The following is an 8,530-nucleotide window of genomic DNA, read 5'->3' as shown; positions in this document are numbered from 1 at the left end:
TTTACCAGATGGCTGAAGAGTGTGCGGGAAGTCACAGCTCCATGGTGCTGGATGAGTATGTGCGAGGCTGGCAGGAACTGGTTTACTGCACCAAGAGCTGGTATTCGAGTGGCATAATGGAGTGTCAGGGCTGAAGGAGCCCCATCTCAAGGCCCTGGTATTGTGATCAGCTTTATTCAGACAAAGGCTCAGTCTGTGGACACAGTAACATAGGATCAGGGCTCAGTCCTATCAAGGGTCAGAACTTGGTCGAGGACTGAACTTGGTCAGTGCCTAGCCTGAGGCCAGCGTGTGCTCTTTCTATGTTTGGAGCCAGAGCTATCAATGAATCCTCTCCTTGCAGCTGGTTAGCGTTAGACTTAGAGCTTCATCAGAGACAGAGCTGTGTAGTTTCTGAGTGAAGCTGTGACTCAGGTGAGGTGAAGGCCTCAGCTAGGATAAGAGCTCAACCAATGACTAGAATTGAGGTTCAGCCTGTGGCCAGCTTGGGGGTTGCATGAGGTCAGATCAAGACTCAGCCATGACCCACGGTAATCCCAGCACCATAATGATCAGGGATGGAGCCTGACCACAGCGTCCCTTCTAGCACAACCCTGTCCTCAACCACACCCTTGATTTCCCATCTTCTGAGAGAGCATGGGGGTTTCTTGGTCTTCCCCAAACTCCCACTTTCCTTTTGGGACTTCTGGGGTTTCCCTACTGAGCTCCTTCTGTGAGACAGAAACTAAGGGGGTTTCCCCTTTGGGTACCATCTCAGCCCTGCTTAGGCACTGCCCACTCAAAGATGCCTGGGACACAGTGCCAGGGAAGCTACTAGAGAGTGTCAAGGAAGGAAAGAGAAACTGGACCAGAGCATTCTGGGCCCGTCAGGTGCAGGTGTTTGTTGCATGGTCCCAATGGCAGCAGCTCCTCCACCCACTTCTGACGTGTGTGTGTGTGTGTGTGTGTGTGTGTGTGTGTGTGTGTTGGGGATGTGTGTGTGACAATGACAGAGGCTGGCCTGGTTTTCTGCAAAGCCTCCCCACCATAGTTCTTGGTCCTCTCTCAATTGTGTCCACTGCCCTCCCACTGTTCGTCCCTCTCACAAACCAGCCACCTCTCTGCCTCTCTGATTACAGCCTTCTGAACCCCTGGCCCTCCCTCCCAGTCCCTCTGGCCTTTCTCACGCTCCCCCGACCTTGAGTTGGAGGCACCCTTACTTTATACTGGCTCCAGCAACTGGAGTGCTGTCCCCAGTGTTGCACAAGTGCCTGGGCTCCTCCTGTTGGAATACCCAAAGGGACTGGCTCCCTTTGCTGTTGGTTTCCCTGAGGGATGGCTCATCCCCTGCTGACACAAGTCTTACCTCACTGGATCCTTGGTTGTTCTTATATCTTACTTATTCTGCTCCCATGCACATGCTTCTGTCACAATGATCTCCTTGTTGCTCTTAGAACATTGGGTCCTCAGGATCTTTACACTTGCTGTTTCCCCTTCCTTTCCTAAGATAGCTGAAGAGTTTGCTCTTGGAAAGGTCCCTCCTGCCTCATCTTCTCACATGACCCACCCGACAAATAAAATTCTCCCCCAGGTGGGAGTTACATAATTCCTCTTGAAACCCAACCCAATCATCCACTTGTCTATTCTATCCTTTCCTTGTTTTTTTTTTTTTGTTGTTGTTTTGTTTTTTTGTTTGTTTTTTAAGCTTTTAGGAACTTTATTTTCCTTCCACCTTTTCTCTCTTTGCTCAGGTGTCTGCAGAGGAGCCCACGACTACTCAGTGATGGCTCCAAGCAATTTGGTGGCCTGCGCTGTGGGAGCTGCTGGCCAGTCCTCAGTGGCTGGCTGAGCACTCCAGTCTTCAGTAGGGAACTGCTGGATGGGCACAGAGGGCACCTGCACACCCTCAGACCAGTCTGCCACCTTGGGCTGAGTGGCAGTGAACTCAGGAGCTGGCACAGTCCATTCACCCTGGAATTCCTCCTTGGTCACAGCCTTCTCAGCAGCAGCCTCTTCCTCTTCCTCCATCTCCCCTGGGTCTCTGTAGAAGTTAAGATCAGAAGTTAACTCTGTAGAAGTTAACCTCTCTCGGGTGCTCATGGGAGAAAATGCCACCCATGCGGAGTACTTCCCGGGCCACCATCCACCACATCAGGCTCACTGAGTGAGCTCCCTTGTTGCATGGATGGCAATGTCCACATAGGCCATAGGAGAATCTGTGCTGCGTGGAGCGATGGTGGGCAGGTTGACCTAAGCGGCCTCTGTGAGCGGCTGGTGGTCAGCCCTGGGACCAGTCACCACTAGAAGCCGTGGCTCCCTCAAAGCTGCTGGGATCTGGTTAGTGAAGGTCCTGGGTGTGAAGCAGCCAGCAATTGGCGTGGCTCCAGTGGCAGCGGCAAACTTCAGCACAGCTCGCTGGCCAGTGCTCCTGGAGGAGATGACGCTGCCATCAGCAGGGTTCTCAATGACAATAGCCCGAGCTGCAAGCAACAGCTTCTCCCAGGTCCTTTTCAGATTGATGATGTGGACACCATTGCTCTTCCTTTTGTAGATGTATTGCTCCATCTGAAAGTCAAGGTTGGTGCCACCTAAGTAGGTTCCTGCATCGAGGAATTTGAGGACTTCTTCCTCCTTCACCTACAGGACATCAAGGGCTCCAGATGTTGAGTAAGTTTCCCCTTTAAGTTACTCCGGGAATCAGGAACAACGCCGGATGGACCTGTCCCCGGGCAGCGAGGATAGCTCCTTGCTTAATTTTATTATAACTTTGTGTGTGTGTGTGGTGTGACACATGTGTCGGGCCTGTGAGCACATGTGTAGAATAGAGGATGATTCTGTGGAGTCAGTTATTTTTTTCTGTCTTTATGTGAGTCTCCAGGGATCCAATTCAGGTTCTCAGGCTTGTATGGCAAATGCTTTACCTACCAAGCTCTCTTGCTAGCCCTCTCTGCTTTATTTTTGAGCCTTGCCTTTCTATCTATCTATCTATCTATCTATCTATCTATCTATCTATCTATCTATCTATCTATCTACTATTTACCTATCCATGTTTTGTAAAATAGGGCCCCAAGCCAAGCATGGTGGCACATACATTTAATCCCACTACTCAGGAAAGAGACAGGCAGATCTCTATGAGGCCCACCTGTCTACAGAGGGAGACCCAGTCTCAAAAAAGTACTAAACAGAAACAAAAATACAAACAAAAAGACGTGGTCTTATCATGTAGCTCAGGGTGACCTGAAACTTGAACTCTCCCTGCTTGAGAATCCCGAGTGCTGTGGCTTAGGCTGGCACAAACAGGAAATGGAAGGGATGTGGTAAGAGGTGAGAAATGAAAACCAGGAAGCCTGGGGTGTGACTTGCCTATCTTGGACCTCGGTTTCCTCACTGTGACTCCACAGTGAGAGTTTCAAAGGCAGCCACTGCAATTATATAGAGAAGTTAAAACCCAGAGCAAGAGCAAAAGGACTACCTCTCAAGTTTCTAGTTCTTTCCCACACCCCGAGGGTTCTCCAGAGTTTGGGGGAACCCTGGGCTTGCGGGCAGCATTTGCTGATTTCGGTGGAGCCACGGGGAGGGAAGTCTTACTCGAGGCACGTGGATAGCAGTAACAGAATGGAGACTGGAACTCAGCTCCTATGTTCCCAGCTTGGGCTGTACTGGGGAATCCCTAGTTTCTGTGATGTCAGCGCCGTAACTCAGAACTAGCCCCTCGATGCCACCAAGATGGCCTGTGGGGAAGGCAGGGAGGCCTGGAGCTGAGCCTCACCTGGAGGCTTTGAGCCCAGGTGGAGCAGCCCGGATGCCGGTAGGAGCTCTCCGGCCCCAGGACAGGAAGTAGATGAGGGTGTTAGCAGGCTGCACTCTGTCCCAGTGCTTTGTTTGGTTTTTTTATTTATCAAACGTCTATTTTATTTTTACTAGAATGTATAAACACGTGTCTGCGTTGGGATTTGTGTAGGTCACATGTACATTCACGGAAACTGAAGGTGCTCAATCCCCTGGAACGGGGGTTACAGGCCATTAACTGTACTGTCTGACACAGCCAAGCTGGTGTCACCTCCACAAGGTCAGCAAACTCCCTTAACTGCTGAACCATCTTTCCAGCTCCCCACCCCCCTTTCCAGACAGGGTCTCACTGTGCAGCCCCGGCTGACCTGACACTTGTTATGTAGACCAGGTTGGCCTAGAACTCACAGTGACCTGCCTCTGCTTTCTGAGAGCTGAGATTAAAAGCATGTACTACTATGCCTGGCTTCTCCCCTCCCGCCAACACACACTTTATTATTATTTTTAATTGCATTTTGCCATATAGCTCAGGCTGGCCTGGAACTTTCCATTCTTCTATTTCAGCCTCCCAAGTTCTGGGGTTCTAGACATGTGACACTCTGCCTAGCTAGGATTCCTTTTTTCTCCCCGGGGCCTCAAATGTGCAAAGCACACCCTACTACCGGGCTACCATTTTAGTCCATTGGGAGAACCCCTACAGTGTCTGCTCACAGAAAGAGCCAGGGACTTCATTGCCCAGCCCCCTCCTGCCTAAACAGACCGGCACTCCTAGACTTAATTTTATAATGCCCTTTTACAGGAAAAAAAATAAGGCTTTACCTCACGCCCTCCAAGGTTGTGGGTTCCATGACACCACGTGTAGGCACAGGAATGAGAGGCACATAGTAAGTTCCAGGACCGCCAAGGATACTTCGTGAGGGTCTCAAAAAACGAAACCCAAGAAAGAAAGAAAGAAAAAAAAAAGAAAAAGACAAAAAACACAACAATAACAAACAAACAAACAAACAAACCAACCAAATTAAGCCAACACTGCCGCTGGGTAGCAAGTTACTGACTTCTCAGTCAGTTTCCCCATCTGTGCCATCGGCATGTGAGAAAAAGAGTGCAAACTATACACCAACCTACTGTGCATCAAGCACTAGGCATGGGGCCTACACTGTTAAGCCTGGGGTTTGGCCATTAGTGGGCATTACAAGGCCTGACCCATAGGACACAGCAAAAAAATACCAGCTGTTGCAAACCTGAGAGGAGAGGCAGACAAGGCTTGCAGCTTTCTGGGAAACCCTTCAAAACCACTCTCTGGGTCCCTGTTTCTTCTTTTGGAGAATGGGGCCCCATTCTCCAAAGGAAGAAGAAGCTTCCTTCCCAGAGAAACAGAAAATGCTATGTAAGTAGATACCCTGAGAAAGGGACCCAAGCCTGAACACATTTATTTCTTCCTATGTGCCTTACATACACACTCAGGAGTAACGTTACATTCTTTAAGTTTGATCTCACAGGGCCGAGAAGAAACAATGTTATATATTTTCAATGCTCCCTCTTCTGGCCTTCCCCCAGCTATCAGGCATGCAGGCGGTACACGGAAATACAGGCAAGCAGAACATACCCAATAACCATAAAAAAGGTTGTTAGCTGGGCGGTCATGGCACACGCCTTTAATAATTCCAGCGCTCTAGGAGGCAGGGGCAGGTGGATCTCTGTGAGTTCAAGGCCAGCCTGGTCTATGAAGTGAGTCCAGGACAGCCAAGGCCACACATACACATACATACACACACAGCACGCGCACACATACACACCTTTAGGATCTGGGAACGTTTAGATTTCAGATTCTTGAGTTAGAAATGCTCAACCCATTTTATAAATAAGTCAAAACCTGTCAACTGGCCAAGCAGCGAAAGAGTGAGGAGGGTGTTTGGGATACAGTTGACAGGTCAGGTCACTTCCACCTGTCCACCAGTCCTTTTAAATGAAAAACAAAGGTCTAGAGATGATTGTGATTGTGTATGCTTATCTCAGCACCAGGCAGGCCGAGGCTGGCCTGAGCCCCTGGGCAACATCCTGTCTCAATTATCCTAACCCTATCCAAAAAAGAGAAAGAATAAAAAAAAACCGAAGTCTTAGGACAGGCATGGTGGCACACACCTTTAATCCCAGCACTCAAGAGGCAGCCTGGTCTACAGAGAGAGTTCCAGGACAGCCAGGGCTACACAGAGAATCCCTGAGTCAAAAAAAAAAAAAAAAAAAAAAAAAGAAGAAGAAGAAGAAAAAAAAAAAAAAGACTCGGGATGTTATCCCCAGCACTGAGATAGAGGATGGATGGATAGACATACGATAGTTATCAGTCCATGTTTGTGGAATACCAGTCAAGCATGGCCCAGTCATTATTCTATTGTTAATTTTTAAATCTTACTTACAGTTTTATTTTTATGGCACTAGAGACAGAATCCAGGGCCTTGGGCTGGGCAAGGAACCTACCACTGAGCTGCAATCACAGCCCAAGTCATCCTTAGTGGAACTTATGATGAATAGACTTGGATGTACTACAATGTAGTTAAAGGCTTATGAAGTGACCAAGGTAATGGCATCTTATTCTGTGTGGTGGTTTGAAGAAGGATAGTCCCCACACGCTCAGGTATTTGAATGCTTAGTCAGGGAGTGGCTCTGTTTGAGGAGTATTAGGAGGAGTGGGCTTGTTGGAGAAAATGTGTGGGGGTGGGCTTGAAGATTTCAAAAGCCCACACCCAGCCCAGGCTCGCTTTCTCTGGATCAGGATGGAACTCACAGTTACTGCTCCAATGTCATGAGTGTCACCATGCTTCTGCCATGCCCCCGACATCATGATAACGGACTAACCCTTTGAAACTGTAAGCTTAGCCCCAGTGAGTAAGACATCCAATCTTACCCTGGTTTTATTTTGTGTCTGCTCAGGCAATTTTTCAGCTCCTAAACCCCCTGAACAGTCATAGCCACCATGGCAACACATTCACATCACATTTGGGACTTTTCACAACTCTGAGGATAGCCCAGATGGATACCAAAATATCTGCTAAATTTGTAGTCAACATAAATGTTACCAGGGTTTCCCCGACCTACATCTGACGACCATGTAATTGTGAGTTTTGCGGTTAAACATCTCTGTGCTTCTGAGCTTTAGCATAGAGAGGTCTTGGTTGCTTGCTAATAAAAGACCCTAATTTGGCCTTATATTCTTGGTCTGTAACTTTCTTACCTGGACTGTAGCACTTAATACATGCCACACACGTCACCAATTTTCCTCACTTAACCCTCCCAATATTCCTGTGTTGCTGGTGCTATGATTCATGTTCATTTGGTACGGAAGAGGATAGCAACACTCAGAAAGACCTTCCAAGATCACAGAGCTAACAAGTGGCAGCTTTGGGGTTTGAACCCAGGCAATCTGACTTTGTTAACTTAGGACAGAAAGAAAAGAAAGAAAGAAAGAAAGAAACATGGGAATGAAAAAGAGCCTGGACATCTGGTTGAATTGTCTTGTTATGAGCCAGCATTTTCAATACACGGGGCCGGAGTGATGGCTCAGTGGTTACTGCTCTTTCAGAGGACTTGGGTTTGGTTCCCAGGACACACATGGCTCACAACCATCTGTAACTCCAGTTCCGGGAGATCAGGATGCCCTCTGCTGACCTCCGTGGGGCCTTGATGCCCACGTGCATAGGCCTACATACAAACAAAACATTCATACACTCCAAATGAAATAAATCTAACGTTTAAAAAACTCCAATGGGATTAACAATGTTTGCCGTGGAGGTTGCCTACATGGAAACAATATTTCTTTCACACAGAGATATTTCAAATGAATGTTAGAATAGCAATGAATCATGCTTACATGCTTATGGCCTAAGCACTTGTGGCCTTTCTCCTTTCCCAGCCCCATAAGCCTGTCTTTTTCTGGCAATCACACACCACACACACACACACACACACACACACACACAAATACCTCATTTATACGAAAAGACATTTTAACCCCTTTACAGGACCTTTTGTTTCATGTTTTATCTTATTTAATTACAATTCTGTCCAAGGCACCTCCAGAACGATCCTAGAACCCTACTCAATGAAAATGAGAAATGATACAGACAAGAGGATTCTCTTAGAGATCTACCCAGTGAGCAGTGGAATTCCAAAATCTCACCATTAGCTACTGCCGAGGCCTGTATGACTCACCCATCCTTGAGTGTGTCTTATCCTTTCTCTGAAAGTCTTTTCTTTCCTGGTTAACTCAAGTTAAAAGTTCTTCCTATTCAGGAAGAACCCTGGATGTCCTGGAACTCACCATGTAGACCAGGCTGGCCTCCAATCACAGAGATCTGCCCGACTGTCTCCTGAGTGCTGGGACTGAGCGTGTGTGCCACCATGCTGAACCTATCTACATGCCGGACATGGCTGTAACGGTGCTTCAGACATAAGCACATGCAATCCCCAAAGCAAACCAGCCTAGAGGTGAGGAAGATGAGGTTGAGGTGCATGGGCAGAACTGAAACTGGACCCCAACTGACTGGCTCAAAAGTGTACACTCAGGCTGGACATACGCCTTTAATCCCAGCACTTAGGATCAAGGCAAGCAGATCTCTGTGAGTTCTAGGCCAGCCTGGTCTACACGGAGAGTTCCAGGACAGCCAGGGCTATGTAGAGAGAACCTGTCTAAAAAAACAACAACAACAACAAAAAAAAAAACCAAAATCAAAAACAAGAATGCACACCAGTGGGCGGGGACATGGCT

The 8,530-nt window shown here is 47.9% G+C and overlaps 1 pseudogene; it reads right to left on the bottom strand.

Annotated features, from left to right (window-relative positions):
• Positions 1–1,752: 1,752 nt before the first annotated feature.
• On the bottom strand, positions 1,753–7,978 carry LOC110547998 (small ribosomal subunit protein uS2-like; annotated as a pseudogene).
• Between the last annotated feature and the right edge of the window lie 552 nt (positions 7,979–8,530).

This window comes from Meriones unguiculatus, chromosome 14 (genome assembly GCF_030254825.1).
Source record: "Meriones unguiculatus strain TT.TT164.6M chromosome 14, Bangor_MerUng_6.1, whole genome shotgun sequence".
Classification (NCBI taxonomy): Eukaryota; Metazoa; Chordata; class Mammalia; order Rodentia; family Muridae; genus Meriones; species Meriones unguiculatus.
Note: the sequence above shows the minus strand (reverse complement) of the source record. Positions and strands in the feature narration are given on the sequence as shown.